The 19,280-nt window shown below is 43.4% G+C and overlaps 1 protein-coding gene across 1 annotated transcript in view; it reads left to right on the forward strand.

Annotated features, from left to right (window-relative positions):
* Nucleotides 1-19,280, forward strand: part of LOC143982287 (cyclic AMP receptor-like protein A) — a 933,494-nt gene that overhangs the window by 720,311 nt on the left and 193,903 nt on the right. The gene's annotated exons all lie outside the window — the stretch shown is intronic.

Genomic DNA, 19,280 nt, shown 5'->3' on the forward strand with positions numbered 1-19,280 from the left:
CATCATGTCTGTACCCTGGTAGTGGCTTGGTCTTTTTCTATCTGTGGGCACTGGGCAGCATGGCTCTCTTTGGTGATGCTGGGCAGCGTGGCTCTCTCTGGTGATTCTGGGCAGCGTGGCTCTCTGGTGGCGCTGGGTAGCATGGCTGTCTCTCTCTGGCTTCCACCCAGCACACTCCTCATTCTTTGTCCTGTAGAACTCTCTCCCTCAGCTTTTTTCCAGGCTGCAGTCTTTCAATCTCTCTCTTGATCAAGCTGTAGCCTCCTTCCTGTGGAAAATGGGGCCGCCAATCTTTGGGACTACATGTCCCATGATGCTTTCCTCTCACAGTCTCCTTTGACTGGCCCTCAATTATGGCCAATGGGGAGGGAACAGAGCAGGCAGGAAGCTGGGTGGGTAACCTGGTGAGAGCCGCTGTCTCTTCTCCCTGACAGGAGAAAGGGGATGGGGCAAGCGGGGGAAACCTCTGATAGCCTGCAGCTCGCCTTTCTCCTGTCACATCTCTGCCGAGCTCTCTGCTGGACTGAGCATGGAAAAGAGCCTGTAGTCACACACTACACTCAAAGGCGGCACAGTGGTGTTGAGGGTGGCACAGTGATGTAGTGAGGGCGGCACAGTGGTGTAGTGGTTAGCACTCTCGCCTAGCAGTAAAAAGGGTCGCTGGTTCAAATCCCAACCATGACACTACCTGCCTGGAGTTTGCATGTTCTCCCTGTGCCTGTGTGGGTTTCCGCCGGATACTCCGGTTCCTCCAACACTACAAAGACATGCAGGTAGGTTAATTGGCTTCTGTCCAAAATTGGCCCTATTATATGAATGGGGACCTTGGATTGTGGGCTCCTTGAGGGTAGGGACCAATGTGAGTGTGCAATGTAGAATGTACAGGGATAGGGACAATCGTAGGCACTCACTCAGGTTGAACTGGATGGACTGGTGTCTTTATTCAACCTTACTAACTATGTAACTATGTACACTGTCCGGTGCTGCGGGGGGGGTTGGCGTTTCCTGACTGCCAGAAATATTTTCTGGCAGCACAGTTGGTCACGGTAGTCTGGTGGATGACACCAGACATGTCCAACCCTGCGGTGGTTCTGGAGGCTGCGGTGGTCCGATCCGTGGAGGCCCTGACACACTTACCCCTGCGGGGTCCCAGAGCCCCCTATGACCTGACACCCTCTATGCACACAACTCTAAGGGCCTGGTGGGCGGGACTGGGACTGGAGGGGTTTCCGGGTGACTGCAATCTCCCCACACACCCCCCTATGGAATAATCCTACCTTACCTCACCTCTACTCACTACCAGACCCCAAAATTTGGGCCAGATGTGGCATAAAACTCTTATCTGACCTCACGTCCGGTACGACTATACACCCCTTTAATCACCTGGTATCTCGCAGTAATGTACCCCCCTCGCATCTATTCCGCTATATGCAGCTATCCCATGCTTTCAAGGCCCAAGTGGTACCCAATACCACGCAAATTGTGCAATCCGCCCTGGAAAAGGTTACAAGATCTGAATGTAATAGGAAGCCGACTTCGGTCCTATATGCGCACCTTATTAGGGTCTCTTTTCCAGATCTGTCAAAGCTCCGGCAGAGATGGACTCAAGACATATCGGATCTGGATTCCGAGGACTGGGAGGACATGTAGGACTTTCCCTTCACCATCCTGGTCTCCCTTCGTGACCGCCTCATACAATACAAAATTCTACACCGGGCATATATTACCCCGTATAGATTACATAAAATGAGAACCTCCCTGTCCTCGGAATGTTGGAGATGTACTGGGGATCCGGGTGACTTTATACACATCTTCTGGTCCTGCCCGGTAATTCAGCGTTACTGGTCACAGGTACTCTCCATAATTCATGAAGTGGTGGGAATAGATGTGGCCCAGACCCCGCGGATATGCCTTCTGGGATTGGTGGAGGGGGTGGCCCCCAGGATAGCAGACAGAACCCTGATAGGACTTCTACTCTTTTATGCCAGGAAAATGATCACCTTATGCTGGAAAAAGCAGGCCCCGCCGTCATTACAACTGTGGAAATCCCATGTCAATAAAGTCTTACCACATTATAAGGAAACATATCATAACAGGGGTTGCCCCAAAAAATACATGAAAGTGTGGTCTAAGTGGCTGGCTGATGCCTCCACAGTGACTACAGATTAACATGTCCGGGATGTCATCCTGAGGGAAGATGGGAGTGTGGTTGGGGTGGGTCCCTGGCATTGCTCCACTTCAATGTCTTATGTTTTTTAGTGTAACCAATCCTATGAGCCTAGTTCACTTATTCTGGTGCCCCTTGCGGCCCGACTGCAGAAGTTGGTCCTAAGTTGTTATATGGAGCGGGAGCCAACCTAGCACTAAGTTAGTGGTTGTTGTTGTGGATGTGCTACAGGTGTCGATTATTCTGTTGGAATCGCTTGACGGCCCCTGCGTGGGTCTAACCATAATACTGTGGCATGTCCCTGTTTTTTGTTGAATGTTCGTTTGTCTTTCTAAAACTCAATAAAAAATATTTTCAAAAAAAAAAAAAAACTATGTACACTGATGGGGGGGCTTGACAGCACCTTGATGGTTTCGCCCTACTGGCGGGTGGCACCCTGATGCGGGCTGCCCACACACCAATAGCGACGCAACTGTGCTAAATTTATGATCCGATCCCTGATTCCGGGGGGGGGGGGGGCGCTTGACCCCCCTTGCCCCTACCTGTGGACGCCCATAGATAGAACTAAAGGTTTCAGCATTCACACACATACATGAATATCTCTCTAAAATTGCTTACATTTTTCCCATTTGTACACAACACATGCATATCATTCTCTCACTTTCTGTTAACTCTTTTTATTTCCCTGCTTAACTTCTGCTTTCTTTATTTTGTTCTGATATCCTTTGCATCCCATGTATTGTTATCCCATACTTCACATACTATACTTGCTATGATTAGACGTGCAGTCATAGTGCTCCACTCCTTCAATCACCCCAAAGGCAAGCCCTCCATGAATCTTCAGTTGAATGCCAGTGTCTACCAGCACCAGCTCCTGCATGTCAGGTGACCACTGTGACGTGGGCATCAGTCGATTGCCCTCTGCCATCTTCAGCTGCCTCGTGGTGTCTGCAGCTAGCTGGAACATGTTAGCTTCCTCCAGGGCACGGCTCTGCCCTCAAACTCCCCATCTGCTCAGCGCCTGAGGAACTGATAAGTGGGCACCCTTCTGCATGAAGTGCGTTAACCCCTTGTGGAACAAGCTGGAGTTAGCAGGCATGCTGATGCTTGCAGGTTTGGCCCAGACATGTTGCTCGGTGCGAACTGCGCACAGTAACTAGAGACTGATAGCAGGTGTATTGTCCAGTGGTTGCCTATGGCAACAATAAAGTCAACTATCAATGCTCTCCCTATAAAAGACTGACTTAAAATAGTCCGCCCGCAGGCATCCCCAAGCTGCTTTCTATCACCCAGGGTAACAGTAGAGATTCTCACCCACTCTTTACTGTTGTCAAGCAGGAGTTTGGAGTAAAGTTCAAGTTTTCTGTAATCCAGTGGTAAATGTCCACGCCATGCAGAACGCTGGACATATTTGTAATCCATGGGTGCAATCGCCCGCCACAGTTGCCACTGGTCATGGCACATATTTTACAGTCACTGAATTGCAGATTAGGTACAAGTGTCCTTCCCAGCACTGATTTGGGGAACTGAGTATCAGGAACAACAATACTGACAATCCTGGATGGTTGCTATTGACAATGGCACTTGTAAAAGCTGAATTGCAGGCAAACACACAGTCCCTTTTCCCTGTTTGAATCCTCTATGCAATGGGACAAGCAAAGTCTCCCCTCTTCTGCGTTGCTAGGGGTGACGGCCAGCAGGTTAACTATGAAGGTGGACCTCTGTGGGACCTCCAAAATTTAGTGGTACCCTCATGGGGTCACTACGTGTTCTAGCATCCACACATTTCACCATGCTGGTCAGGCATCCATTTTGGCACACTTTCCCACACAATGAACAGTCTCTTGCTTGTTTTTGTTGTTTTTATTAGGGGATTAAACTTGGAGGGGGAAAAGGGGCATGGGATCATTATCCCAGATAATGAATACTTGTCAATGAAATCAATGTTGGTTGAGTCTAGATTTGACAGTCTCTTCCTCTGCACATCTCCAGCACACTACTTGAGATCACTTGCTTCACTTTACTGATCAAATCTAGGTTCCTGTCTCCATGAGCACATGGCTTGGCCTCACTCTGAACAAGTCCTAATGTTTTCCTAATAGCCCATTACAGGCAAGGGTCTGCAGTCCCCTTTGAGGTAGCAATAATTTTAGTAGAGAAGAATACATGTGCTAACTGACACTTGGTGGACTACTGTTACCAGCACGTCCGATGCAAATCCTGCCAGCCCTCGTGGCTACAATGACTTGACTCCAAAACAACACTATAGTCTCTCCCTCTGGCTCCACATCCAAATCCTGGCATGTCTCTCCCAGAGCTTCACACTGTGCTTCTCACTCACTGACCCTGGCATGGATCCCTCCTGAATGACTTTCCTGGCAGTGCTCCCAACTGTCCTCTTCCTGCTCCTTTTCCAGGACACCTCTGAATGACCATGTGGAGAAAGGCTCCCTCCCAGCTCCCGAGCTCCAGGCCTAAGTCCACCCCCACCAGAAAGGGGGTTCCCTCAGACCACGACAGTTTAACACTCCATCATTCAGTTCTTCCACCCAAAAACTCCTCCCACAGCAGGCCGACCATGAGTATACATAGGAGGCCTGCCCCCTGCCAATCCTAGTTGGGGATTGGTCAGGGCTCCCACATGCAACCCATGTCACTCCAGCTCTTTGCCCTGCCTCTTTTCCAAAACCTTATGAAAACCAGAGGAGCTGAAGCACATGTCAGTCACCTGCTGCTACACTAAACAACTCCCCTGCCTGAGATAAAAAAAAACAGGCCTGCCTAAATTTACCTGCGCTTACAGTACAAAACAAACCCACTGCTCTAGCACCTACCTACCAATGGTAGAGGGTGCTACACTTCCCATTGATATAATAAAAATATACTGTGTTCTTTATACATTAGTTAAAGTGTTTTTAAAAACCTCAGACATGAAATATGAACAAAGCATATCCCTCTATAGTGTGTACTTGTCTCAGTTAAGAGGACTAAGTGTAATTGCTGCCTGCTGCTTTGTTCCTCTGCTATCTGCATGAGTCAATTCTGACAAGTTTTCCTGACACCAAGAGAAAAAAAGTGATGGGGAGAAATCTCCAGCTGATTGACAGCCTCAGCTCTGTTCCTGTGAGCTGTGTGGTGGGGGTGTGACCCTTCCCTCCAATCATCTCCCAGAGCTCTCCTCACTGAGCTCTGCAGAGTGTAACTTCAGCTCTCTGTCCTCTTTACTCTGATAGACACGTTTTATAAATTGTGGACTTTTAATCGCAGAAAACAAGACTGCAGATAAACAGATATTACTTATGTAGGAGGATGTGTTTCATCTCTGTGTATCGCAGGAGGCCAGTCACTTCACTGGATATATGTAAGGGTTTACAATCATTTCTATAATGGCAGTTTTTGTTTTGTTTTTTTGCTTTATTTTTTATAAGAGTCAGTTGAATCAAAATTCATATTTCAGTTTAAATAGAAGCAGGCAAAGTTCAATCACTAACAGCGTTTATCTCCCAGGACCACCACGTGTTACATCCAGACACTTTTCAGCTAAGCAGCTATTAAAAAGGTGCTTGCTTTCTCTTTGCTGATTTTAAACTTATTTTAAATTATAAAGATTACTTCAGAAGAAATGAGACTCTTTATAGTAGTGAGTCTCCAAGGTGGGAGAGCAGTGTAGTAAACTGGGGAAAGGAGTCTTTACCACTGGAATCTCTTAACCCTTGTACACATGGTCGGACATTCCGACAACAAAATCCGTCGGATTTTTTCCAACGGATTTTGTCCAAAACTGGTGTTACATATACACGGTCGGACAAAGTTGTCGGAAAATCAGATTGTTCGGAACGTGATGACGTTTATTTAGTTGCGATGGGACTACGTTCAGGCTAGTAGCCAATAGCTTTGGTCTAGGAATTTGATTTAGCATGCGTGGCACTTTGTCCCATCGTTTGTAGAGAATTCCGATCGGACAAAGTCCAATCGGATCATGTTGTCAGAAAATTTTTATATCCAGCTCTCAAACTTTGTTGGTCGGACATTCCGACGGAAAAAGTCTGATGAAGCTCACACACGGTTGGATTATCCGACAACGCGGTCCGATCGGACATTTTCCGTCGGAATGTCCGACTGTGTGTACAAGGGCTAAGAGATGCAAAAAGTGTGTGTGTGACCGTGACCAATTGGCTGAATTGTTTTATCTGCTTACTCCATAGTTCTTGGGTTAAATGTGTATATTTCTGTAACCAAAAAACACTTGTTAAGTTCTCTCATAGTGAGAAAATATAAATATTTCCAAAGAGTGTCTTTTGATACTTAAACATTTTAAACCATGTATAAAACCCCCCTGACTGCCAGAGGCATTGGCAGTACCCCCAGTGACAGGGTGAGCTGATATTTCACCTCAAGGGTAAGACTCTTGGATGTGGTGGGACATGTGGACAGATGGGCACCAGTTACTTTCAGATAAAACAGGATTTTATTACTCACAGTTATATGGGAGAGAGGGTTAGGGTTGCAGATGCTCAGAACTAAAGCAGAATTTCGGTACATCATACTGCACATCACACGGAAAAAAAAAGCCTTTAAGTCAGCACAGATGCTCTTGCGATAGAATTCCTTAGCAATCATCACCCATAACAACAGCTTCCATCTTCTGCAGGAGAGCCAACTATCCTCCATGGGACATTATCCTGCCTCCAATGAGGATCAGCAGCACCAGGCCTCAGCTTCAGGTCTCATCACTTGCCAGGCCCCCTTCAGGCTAGGCAGGCCTAAATCAGCAGCTCCGTCACGTGCACCCTCCCCAGGCCAGAGCCAGGAAGTAAGAGAGCTTGCATCAACTAGCCCCAGATATTTACACCCTTTCCCATAATGCACCATTGCCAAAGGAAACTAGTGATGGGATGGGAAAGATATGAATATTCATATCATATCTACTGTAAGATCTCTCATTAATACTAGAGGCAACAGTGCCACCTATTGCTGAAGGGAGAACTGACAGCCAGGCTGAACTTGGTAGAAGCAGAGTAAACCACAGATTACAAATTAGCACTGGCTGACTACAGCCATGCAGAACTAAATTTAGACACTCCTGCTTAGTCGTTCTAAAGCCTAAAGGTTTTTTTATTTTTTTATCTAAATGCATTCTCTGTATTAGGCAAAAAAAAAAACTTGTGGCACAGAATCCTCCCAGCCCCTCCCTATACTTACCTGAGGCCAATCTCGATCCAGTGCTGTGCATGAGAGCAACAGCTCTCTCCCACCTCACAGGGCAGATTGAAAACAGAGAAAGCCACTGTCAAGAAAATTCTGTGATGAGGGAGCAGGGGTCGAGGTGACAATAGATGCAGACATGGTGGCTTGGGAGCGAGCTCACATGAGTGCCCCCATAAAAATTAGCTTTCTATTGGCACTCAGCAAGGGGGAAGAGCCAGGAGTGCTGGTGGAGTTCCCAGAAAAGGTTTGAGGCTGCTCTGTGCAAAACGTTTGCACAGAGCAGGGACAGTCATTTTGACATATTTGTTATTTTATAAAAAAAACAAAAAACAAAAGCTTTACAATCACTTTAGGGCAGGGTGGCTAAACATACATCAATTGCATGCAGTTGATGCATGTTTAGCCACCCTGCTTTTCGCTAACATTTGCGCAAAACTCGTCTACCTCTTTGTCCCCTGCTCTATCTGTCAACCACTTGTCATATGAAGCTTCAATAAAAGGATTTTTGGAAGTGCAGCTGTTTGGAATCATTTCCTTATGTTACACAGCATGCGAGCTGGGCTAGCACCTGATTAGTGTGTGTGGGGATTAACCAGAGGCTCACTCACCTGGAGCGGCGTTTCTTGTTTCATTGCATAAACTGCCCATTTCAAATCCAGCTTCAACATTTTAATGGAATTCAAGCCAGTATTTTGACACTCCATTCCTTTGGTGGCTTTGCTAGTGTTCCTATAATTATCATATTGAAATATGTACTTCACTCTTATTTTTAATTTTCAGACAGATGGCCTCACATTCTCATCAAGCAAATATGATGCAGACTTCATAGTTGACTGCAAGCTGCCCAGGCTCTGTAGCAGCAAAGCAACCCAAAACCATTCAATTTTCACCCCCATGTTTCACTGTTGGTATCGGGTTCTTCTCTTGAATTGATGCCTTCAGTTTGCACAAAAATATCTACCATTACAATGCAATTTGGGAGTTCTTGCAGATTTCTTTTAGCATTAAATTAACAACTATAGCTGAATTTGCTGGGCTGACCAATCCTGGACAAATTAGCAATTGTTTAAACTCTACACCACTTGTAGATTATTTTCCCTACAGTGAAGTGATTGATTTTTAGATCATTTGGGCATGTTTTTAAATCCTTCAACAGACCCATAGCTAGCCACAACAAAAAAAATATATTGTTTGGCCTTGGCATAATGATACCAATAGTAAAGAGAATGCCAGACCCTAGATATGAGGTTTAACTCTTTCTCTGCCACGAACGTACATCGGCAGCAGCTGGGGGTTTCATACATTATCCACGCACCCTCGATATGTTTGATTTCCCCACCCTGTGCAAGCCCACCACTATGTTTTCCAGGCTCCTATGTGATAAAAAATAAAATTTTGTGAAAAATTGTAAAAAAATAAAGTTATGCCCAAAAAGCTAAAAACTCGGCATCTAAACTCTCCCCTAAAAAATTGTGACACCCCTCCCCCACCCCCACATACATGCACATACAAATGTAAACACACATGTCTGGGGCAATACACATCTTACATATTGGTACACATGCCAGAGCAAGAGTAATAGTTATAGGACCATTCTTCTTGGTTAACGTCAAACTGATGACCTGTATGGGCTTTTAAAGCATCACCTGTGGAAAATTTAGGATGCCAGAGTTTGCTTGCATGGGCCATTTCACTGGCATGTGCAATTTTTTAAGGCTTTGAATGCTGGGTATTTATATACTCAGCGCAAACTCATCTCTTATATTTTACCCCAAAAAGTCTATCAACTGCATGGTATACAAAGGGTTAAAGCAACTTTAGCTTGGTGTTGGCTTTAACAGCTGGAGAAGGGCTTCCAGATAAAAATGATAACTTTTACAGGACTCTAAAGGTGTAGGGTCCTCTTCCTCTTCCTCCTCCGCCTCCGCCTCTTCCTCTTCCTCCTCCTCCTCTTCCTCCTCCTCTTCTTCTTCTTCCTCCTCTTCTTCTTCCTCCTCCTCCTCTTCCTCCTCTAGACCGGTGAGAAGAACCTGAAAGCATGGAGAAGTCGGAAGAAGACCCCCGGAGCTGCCTAATAAACTAGTTTAAAAACCTGTGTAGTGTGTTTTTTTTTATTGACACTTTTTCCCTCAGTTGAATGGGTAGGGGTATGATGTACCCCATACTCATGCACATAGGGTGAGGGGCTGGGATCTGGGGGCCCCCTTATTAAAGGGGGCTCCCGGATTCTGATCAGCTCCCTGCCCACAGACCCCGACAACCATCGGCCAGGGTTTTCGGGAAGAGGCCCTTGTCCTCATCAACATAGAGGCAAGGTGCTTTGGGGTGGAAGGGGGCTGCAGGGTGCCCCACTTCCCCAAATCACCCACCCCCCATGTTGAGGGCATGCGGCCTGGTACGGTTCAGGAGGGGGGCGCTCACTCATTCCCACCCCCTTTCCTGACCGGCCGGCCTGCGTGCTCGGATAAGGGTCTGGTATGGACCATTTTTCGGTGTAGGGGTTACCTTTAAAACCCATACCAGGCGACGGGGGGCTCGCAAGGTGTCAATCTCGCCGATGGAAGCAGCGAGATTGACTTCCTTCTTTAGTTCCGTCGTACCTGAAGTCACGTTCAAAATGAACGGAAGGGCAAGTCCATTCATTTGGAAAGTCCGGCAGACCTCCGCCAAAAGTCCGGCGGATTGTCTGCCAGACCTAGTCCGCCGGAAAGTCCATTAGTGTGTGGGCAAGTCCGCTCGTTCAGAAAGTCCGGCGGACCTCTGCTGCAAAGTCCGGCGGATTGTCCGCCGGACTAAGTACGCCGGATAGTCCGAACGTGTTTACGCGGCATTATAAGTAATCTCTGTCTTGATTAGCTGTAGTGAAGGCCAGGGGAGACATTGGGAGTCTAATAGATCCCCAGTGTCTCCATAAAGATATCACCTGCCCATACTATTTTATTATAAAATAAATAAAAGTAATATAAATAAATTAAAGTAACCATGTCACCCCACGCACACCTCAATTCAAATATACAGCAAAGGGCAAGCAAATGTATGTAAACATAAATTGCGCCTTATATATTAGGTGCACTGTGAACTTGGAGTGAGAGCAAAAAATCTAAGGCCATCATTTACAGTTAACTCTAAACTGATAACCTTTAAAGGCTTTTAAAGTGTAGCTTATGGACAATATTTGGAACCATAGTATTTTGAGATTTCACCAGCATGCATCATTTTAAGGCTTGACATGTTCAGTGTCTGTTTACTTGATGCAACACCATATTTTATATATATATATATATATATATATATATATATTTAATAATTCTAATATTGTTTTTGTTTGCATTAATATTCATTTGAGTGTATTTTTTCCTGAAAATATGATAAATACCTGCACAAATATAATGTGACAAAAAATTGCAACTACCGCCATTTTATTCTGCAAGGCCTTTGCTTAGAAAAAACAGTAAAAATATGCATGTGTGTAGATTACAATTCCAAATCTGTACTAAAGCAGTAAAAACATTTACGAAGGCATATGCTGTAGGTAACTTGTCCTATTTGCTGTTTGACCAATGACAATCATTAAACATTAATCAATGTCACCTATGTAGAAAGAACAAACATCTGAAAATAATCTTGTGTGTGCATGCATCATCAGGAAAAGCTCATGAATATCTTGCCATTTTCTCTTGAGTGTCTTTTCATAATTACCCAGTGAAAAGCAGTCGGTCACATCTGTAGCAAAGAGATCTCCACCTCACCCATAATAAATAGTATGAGGCTTGGCTCAGCTGTTGTTAAATGATTGCTTCTTGTATTATGCATAACCTGGTGAGAGCAGTATAGTTACACTTTGCTGGCATATACAACGAAATCTGTTTGTTTTACAGAATTAAAAGTTTCGACCTTGTCACCCACATACTGTAAAAAAGTGTTCGTTTTTACCAAAGCTCTTATTAAATAAGGCAAAGAGAAACATGGGAACTACAATCAGACTGAACAAGCAATCGCAAATCATGTTTCATTGTTCTAACTGGTTGCCATGGACTATTGTACATCACATTTCCTTGCACTAGTTTATGAAATAAGCCTGTTTGTTTCAAAGATTTTTCTTTGCCATTGAATAACTTTATTTTAAACATTTTAATTCATCTTAGTATTGTCATTGTATATGTAGTATTGTTAGAAAAGTTTGATTACATGTTATCCTTTGTTTCAAAAAGGTAAACAGATGTATGGTACTTAGCGGTTTTTGCATCAAATCCTTCGCTAGAAGCAAGTGCTCAGTGCTGGTAACCCTGAGATCAGCCATAGGATTAGAAATGAGCAAACATTTTATAATCTGATTCTCCAGTTTGTAGCCTGACAGTCTACTATGATTTGTAAATATTGCAGCTTTAGGCTTTTATAGAGTTGAACCTTTTCTTCATGTAGGTTTATGTGGGCACTGCATGCAACAGGAAGTATTAGGAAGGCAAAGTCAGGGTAAGATTGAAATATAGCACAGTGTAAACTGTTCAGCTAGTGGACATGGAAATGGCAAACATGTAGAACTACTTGTGTGCAGCTTCTCTATCGACGGCCTAGGTTCACACTTGTGTGGGTTGGGGATGCTTGCAAAATTGTACACATCCTGTTAGGGAGATTCAAACTATTAGTCTTGTTTACTATTTTCAATCAATGTGAAAGTAAAAGAAAATCCCAAATTTTAGGTTGCCTCCACAACAGAAATTAGGCATATTTTCCAATGAGAACGCTAGTACCGGTGTCCCTGGTGACAACAAGGGATTCCATATCTTAAAAGGGATTTAATCTCACTTTCTGTTTTGGCTATGGGACAGGAAGTGAAGGGAACTATGCCCAATAGAACAGAGATGGCAAAAATAAACCTTACAGGGCATATAACCCTCCCTTATTCTATTCAAAATGAAAAAGGTTTTGCCTTTAGTTTTACTATAAGTTTTTTACCTGTCAAGGATTAGTAAGTCTGTGTGATCAGTCTTGTTGTTTAAAGGCTACGTTCACCATTTGCAAAAAAGTGGCTATGGAAACAAGGGGCTACACTAGTTTAAAAAAAGGGAGCAGCTTTGCAAATTAGTGATTCCTGAAGGCCATGGATGGCATTCCCGAAGCCTGGCTGAAAAACTCCCATATAGTAATCATTTCACATCCTGCCTTGTTGCTGGGATGCTCGTTCTTAGCAGTGTAGGCTCTCCCTGGTTCCAAAGCTGTGCATGCTCAGAGAACTCTCTTTCCCCATGTTGGAGTAATGCTAAGCTGAGAGGGACGAACAAGGCTGTCTTTTTCTGCTCTGCAGTCCAAATGCAAAAAATTAAAAATAAAATGAAAAAATAGCTAAGGAGACAAAGGGTAGAAAGAAGTTATTTGGACTAAACCAGATTAACCAGTAGCTAATTAGTGTTAAGATGAGAGAATTCTGCTGACATTTTTTTTAAAGGCCAACATTGGGCAAAAATCTAATTTTAATTGGCATATTGTACTTGACTTACCGTATTGCTCTGTGCTTTTTGCAAGCACATCTTCCTGTGACTTTGAGCATTTACATCCTGCATGTTTCCTGTATGTGAAGCCTCAAAGTGCTATACATGTCTAGGGCCGTGGTCAATTTTTATGGTTCCCAGAACCCTGAAGTCCCCTTGGGGGATATACCTGCCATGATAGGTGTAGCCTGGACCCTTAGTAGGCACAACATTGTGGTTAAGATAAGACTTGGTTTCCCTATATGTCTACAGCAGTTCCTGTTTTTTGCTTTCTCTGTCACTCCCATTTTGACCTTTCTTCAGTCTGGTCTTGACCACCGTCTGGCTCTAAGTATACTCAAGGGACGTGTTTCTGCTTTATCCATCTTTTTTCCAAAAACCTTTTGTCTTACAATCCCTTAACAAGACTTTTCTTCGAAGAGATGCTCAAATAAATCTGCCAATTTCCTGTGTCACCTTGGGATCTCAACCAGATACTCTCTGTACTTCAGACAACTCCCTTTGAACCAGTTAGAGATATTCTTTTTAGAGATCTGACTTGTAAGATTGTTAGGCTTGTTTCTGAATTGACAGCTCTTTCCTGTAAAGAGCCCTTTCCTCGTATTGCTAAAATTTGTAGACCAAAACCTTCCTTTCTACACAATGTGATCTCTTCTTTTCACCAAAAGCACAAGTGCTCCCATAGCACACTGCTTGCTATGGGGGCACTCGGCGGGAGCGGGGAGCCAGGAGCGCCCGAGAAGAGGAGGATCGGGGCCGCTCTGTGCCAAGCCATTTCACAGAGTAGGTAAGTATAACATGTTTGTTATTTTAAGAAAATTTTTTTTGTAAAGTTCTTTTGTATTGACTTTTATGTATGGTTATATTTGATGATTTCAAAATCTACTTGTTTTATAACAATATTCTACATTTGCAGTACACCAAAATTCTTTAAATAGAATTGATCGCAATCATAGGGCTATGTAAAAATTATCTACACTAGTTTTGGCTAGCTTATTTACGTTGCAAGCAAATTTTCTCTGTTCTAGTAACTACCAAAACTACTGAGAGCGTCGGTAGATGTATTGTCATGTAAAAGCCAAACAGAAAGCTGCCTGTGACATTTGTAAGCAGCGCTTTTAAAGTCTTTTAGGAAAATTTATGTGCATAAGAGAGTAAGTGTGATTAAAAGAGCATTACGCCCTGGCAATCAGAGGGAGTTTTGGGGTGTGTCTTTAGCATATTAACAAGAATTAGGATATTAACTGCAAGCTTACGTGTGATTAATGAATATGTAATACTTTTGCTCACAGACTCACTGGAGATCCTCCGTCTGACTAGAATAAAACATTCATTACTTGGAAAAAAAATGTATTGCAAACAAAAGCACAGTCTAAACTAAGTATCTTATTTAATACTGTAGAATAAAGGAAAAGTGGCATGCCTCAAGCAGCCAATCAGATTTATATTTTGCAGTGTAGGGCTTATTTATAACTCAATGAAATATAAAGATTATTTTATTTTCCTGCAACTCTATTTCATTTTTTTACCTTTGATATCTATGTTTAAGGATTCTCTTGGAATTTCAGTGATGTATGGCTTCAAGATAAGATATTGGGGCCCATTTACATCTATAGGGTCTATTGTGAGGCTTTAATGTACATTGCATTAAGCATGTCACAGCATAGGGGATCCTCAACCTACCTGTTTCCCAGATGGCTGGGTAGGATGCACATTAAGTGTAAAATCTGGTAAAACCAAAATGTCTGACTTTACTACGTCTTCATAAATGGAGCCCTGTTATCATGAGCTGATGATTTGAAACCCTGTAAATGTTTGCATTTTCTATCTGAAGATAGTGATAGACTCCTATAGCTGTTTCTTCTTTCTACTAAGCTGAGATACTCTTTAAGAGATGGGTCATGATGAACTACTCATATGAGTTAATACGTGAAAAATACAACCATTTAAGCACTAAATGTTTCATAATAGATATCTTGCCTTCATGTCTGATAAACCTTGCTCAAATGTAATGCCTCGATGCCAATGGTTGAACATGCCTAGAACTTAACTCCAGAAGCACCCATGGATATGTAACTAGCAGCGCTGGGCCTACCCCCCCCCCCACCCCCCCAAAGATGGTTCACCCTTCACTTATCCAGATTGGGAACATAGAAAATGATTACCTTAATGTTGTATTGGTTGAGCAATCAGGCTAAACACGGAGGATAATAGATCCTAATGTGGCAAGAAGAGGGGGAGGTGGGGGGAGAAATAAAGCAAACTGTCAATGCAGGCTAGAAATAGAGATCTGAAACTGTGAAAGAATGTAAAATGACCACTGTATATGCCTGTAAACAATATTTTCTGCAAATGAAACTGTAATGCTGTTTTGTCTTTCAATAAAACATCTCTGTTAAAAAAAAAAATGTAATGCCTTGATAAAGTTGTGCAAGCTTAGTTACAATCTCCTCACTTAGGACATTTCTTTTAGTTTGCACCTCATAAGAAAATCCGTCTGAATAGGGGATGATCTGACAGGACATGCCATAGTATGAATAAGTCAAAGCTGCATGAATTACAGCTTCATGACAATACAATGCATATCTTAAGCACTGTCCATGGTGCTGACAGTGAGAATGAGCCATGCATTACCCATTTGATTATGTGACAAATCTTTTTCAAGAATTGAATAAAACCTAGCTAAACCTAGCTATAAAGTTCAGAGTTAAAGCGTAAGTAAACCCATCCATAAAACAGTTTCCTTTCCGGCACGTGCAGGAAATATAACAATCCCATTGGTTGTGCTCTCAACCAAACTGTCAAACCATCCAATGGCTGCTGTCATAACTGATCACATATGCAGTATCATGGCAATTGTAGATTAAACAGAGCCAAAGATGGCAGCTTTCTTGGCTGAAAATGATAGGGGGGTTTACTTACACTTTAAAGGGAGTGTATGGGAAGTGTTTTATACTCAGGCTTGCCTTTACCATATGCACCTGGCCATAGTTCTTTTCTACCGTATATACTCGAGTATAAGCCGAGATTTTCAGCCCCTTTTTTAGGGCTGAAAGTGCCCCCCTCGGCTTATACTCGAGTCACCGCCGTCTGCCTACACGATCAGCGTGTCGTGCAGACAGACGGCGGCCATTCCACTATTCAAAAGCCGCGCCTCCCTGTCTGTGATAGGCGGAACACTCAATTTCCCAGCAGTCAGTGGTCTGCCTATCACGGACATCCGCTCATCCTCATACTACGGACGAGGATGAGAGGATGTCCGTGATAGGCGGAACACTGACTGCTGGGAAATTGAGTGTTCCGCCTATCACAGACGGAGGCGCGGCTTTTGAACAGTGGAATGGCCGCCGTCTGTCACAGACGAGAAGAGGTGCGGCGATCCTGGCATGTTTTTACATGCAGATCGCTGCAGAAGGACAAAGGCACAGGACACAGGTAGGACGGACACACAGGGATGGACGGACACACAGGGATGGACGGAAACACAGGGATGGACGGACACACAGGGATGGACGGACACACAGGGATGGACGGACACACAGGGATGGACAGGCATGTCTCATCCTCGGCTTATACACGAGTCAATACATTTTCCCCTTTTTTTGTGGTAAATTAGGGGCCTCGACTTATATTCGGATCGACCTATACTCGAGTATATACGATATTTTTGGCTTTCTGCTTGGCAGCACCACACAATAGTCATGCTTTACTGCTTCTTCTCACAATACAAATCCATGAGTAGGGATGTGCCGAACGCATGTTCTGGTGCAAACCGAACACAGTTAAAGTGTATGGGACACGAACATGAAAAACTGCTAATTTTAAAGGCTTATATGCAAGTGTTTAGGGACCTGGGTCCTGCCCCAAGGGACATCTGTCAATACAAAAAAAGTTTTAAAAACTGACTTTTTCAGGAGCAGTTTTAATAATGCTAAAAGTGAAACTATAAAAATGAAATATTCCTTTAAATATTGTGCCTGGGGGTGTCCTTAGTTTGCCTTTAAAATGGCGCATCTTTCCCATGTTTAGAATAATACCACAGCAAAATAATATTTCTACAGGAAAAAAGGTAATTTAAAACTGCTTGCGGCTGTAATGAATTGTCGGATCTAGGCAATATAGATAAAAATCATTGAAAAAAATATTAAGGGATACCCTGCACCAAGATGTAAAAAAAATGGCATAGGGATCCCCCCAAAATCCATACCAGGACCTTCAGGTCTGGTATGGATTTTAAAGGGCACCCTGCGCCAAAATAAAAAAAATGGCAGAGGAGTCCCCTCAAAATCCATACCAGACCCTTATCCAAGAATACAACCTGGAAGGCCACAGGAAAAGGGGGGGTGAGAGCACCGTACCAGGCCACATGCCTTCAACATGGGGAGGGTGCTTTGGGGTCCCCCCCCAAAGCACCTTGTCCCCATGTTGATGGGGACAAGGGCCTCATCCCCTCAACCTTTGCCCTGTGGTTGTGTGGGTCTGCAGGCAGGGGGCTTATTGGAATATGGAAGTCCCCTTTAACAAGGGGATCCCCCAAAAAGTGTCAAAATGGTAAAAATGACAGTAGACAATTAAAAAATAAAACTGTCCCACGATGTGTATTTGTCTTCAATCACATCGTCCAATGACCCGAGAAGAAAAAAAAATGCAACCACCCTGCCTCCATAGGAGGCTGCAGCCAACTGAAGCCTCTTCTTGATGACAGCTGTTATATAGCTAAGGACGGGGCCACATAGTGACGTCAATAGATGACCCCGCCTTCATCTCACATTGGGCTAACTTTACTGTTGTCTTATTTTTTAATTCAAAAAGGTGCGATTGTAAGACCGCTACACAAATATGGTGTGACAAAAAGTATTGCAATGACCACCATTTTATTCTCTAGGGTGTTAGGAAACATAAATATATAATTTTTGGGGCTCTAAGTAATTTTCTACCAAAAAAATAAAAAATGATTCTAACTTGTAAACACTAAGTTTGAAAAATAGGCCTGGTCCTTAACCCCTTGCCGCCGAGCATACGCAGATGTGCGTACTCGGCTTCCGGGGGTTAAACCAGGATGATGCCCGCACCTGCAGGCATCATCCCGGTACTCATTTTTAGAGCGGGCGGTCGGATTTCCAGCCATAACAACCGATGTGGCTAAAAGCCACTCGGCTGTTATGCCGGAGGAGTGGGAGGGGACGTCCTCTCCCCCTCCCGCCGCCTCCCGCCGCTCTTACCGGGGCTCCCGTTCAATCGATGCACAATCTGCCACTTCTGGCGGCTAGGGAGGGACTGGAATGAAGCCGTAAGTGGCTTCATTCCAGTCTCCTAATTGTAAACACGGAAGCGACGTCATGACGTCACTTCCCGTTTACTCGGCTGCCAATGGCGCCGGATTTAAAAATATATACAGTATTCAGAATTGCCGAAAACAGTGATCTGAATACTTTGAAGTGTAACGGAGGGATCGGGGGTCTATTAAAAAATTAAAGCATCGCCTATTGAGATTTTTAGGTACTGTAGTTTGACGTCATTCCACGAGTGCGTGCAATTATAAAGTGTGACATGTTTGGTATCTATTTACTCGGTGTAACATTATCTTTCACATTATGCAAAAAAATTGGGCTAATTTTACTGTTTCGATTTTTTAAAATTCATGAAAGTGTCCCTTTTCCCAAAAAGTTGCATTTAAAACACCGCTGCGCAAATACCGTGTGACATAAAATATTGCAACAATCGCTGTTTTATTCTCTAGAGTCTCTGCTAAAAAAATATATATAATGTTTGGGGGTTCCAAGTAATTTTCTAGCAAAAATATGGATTTTAACTTGTAAACACCAAATGTCAAAAATAGGCTTAGTCATGAAAGGGTTAAGTGGTTAAAATGACTGCTCCTGAAAAAATAGACATTTTTAAAACTTCTTTTTTGTATTGATACATGTCCCCTGGGGCAGGACCCAGGTCCGCATGCTGTTTTTTTCAATGATTTTTATCCATATTGCAGGGATCCAACAGTTCATTACAGCCACGAGCAGTTTAAATTAGATTTTTTCCTTTAGAAATGTAATTTTGCTGTGGTATTGTTCTAAACACGGGAAAGATGTGCTATTTTACAAGCATACTAAGGACACCCCCAGGCACGATAGTTAAAGGAATATTAAATTTTTATTGTTTCACTTTAAGCATTATTAAAATCACTGCTCCTGAAAAAAATGGCAGTTTTAAAAACTTTTTTTTGCATTGATAAATGTCCCCTGGGGCAGGACCCAGGTCCCCATACACTTTTTATGGCAATAACTTACATATAAGCCTTTAAAATTAGCACTTTTGGTTTTTCATTTTAGTGTCCCATTGACTTTAACAGTGTTCCATGGCTTTTGAATTTCCACAAACAGCGCATACATGGGAACACCTGATGTTCGTGTCAAACT

Source organism: Lithobates pipiens, unplaced genomic scaffold, assembly GCF_037356315.1.
Source record: "Lithobates pipiens isolate NorthernLeopardFrog02 unplaced genomic scaffold, aLitPip1_a1.2 Scaffold_16, whole genome shotgun sequence".
Taxonomy (NCBI): Eukaryota; Metazoa; Chordata; class Amphibia; order Anura; family Ranidae; genus Lithobates; species Lithobates pipiens.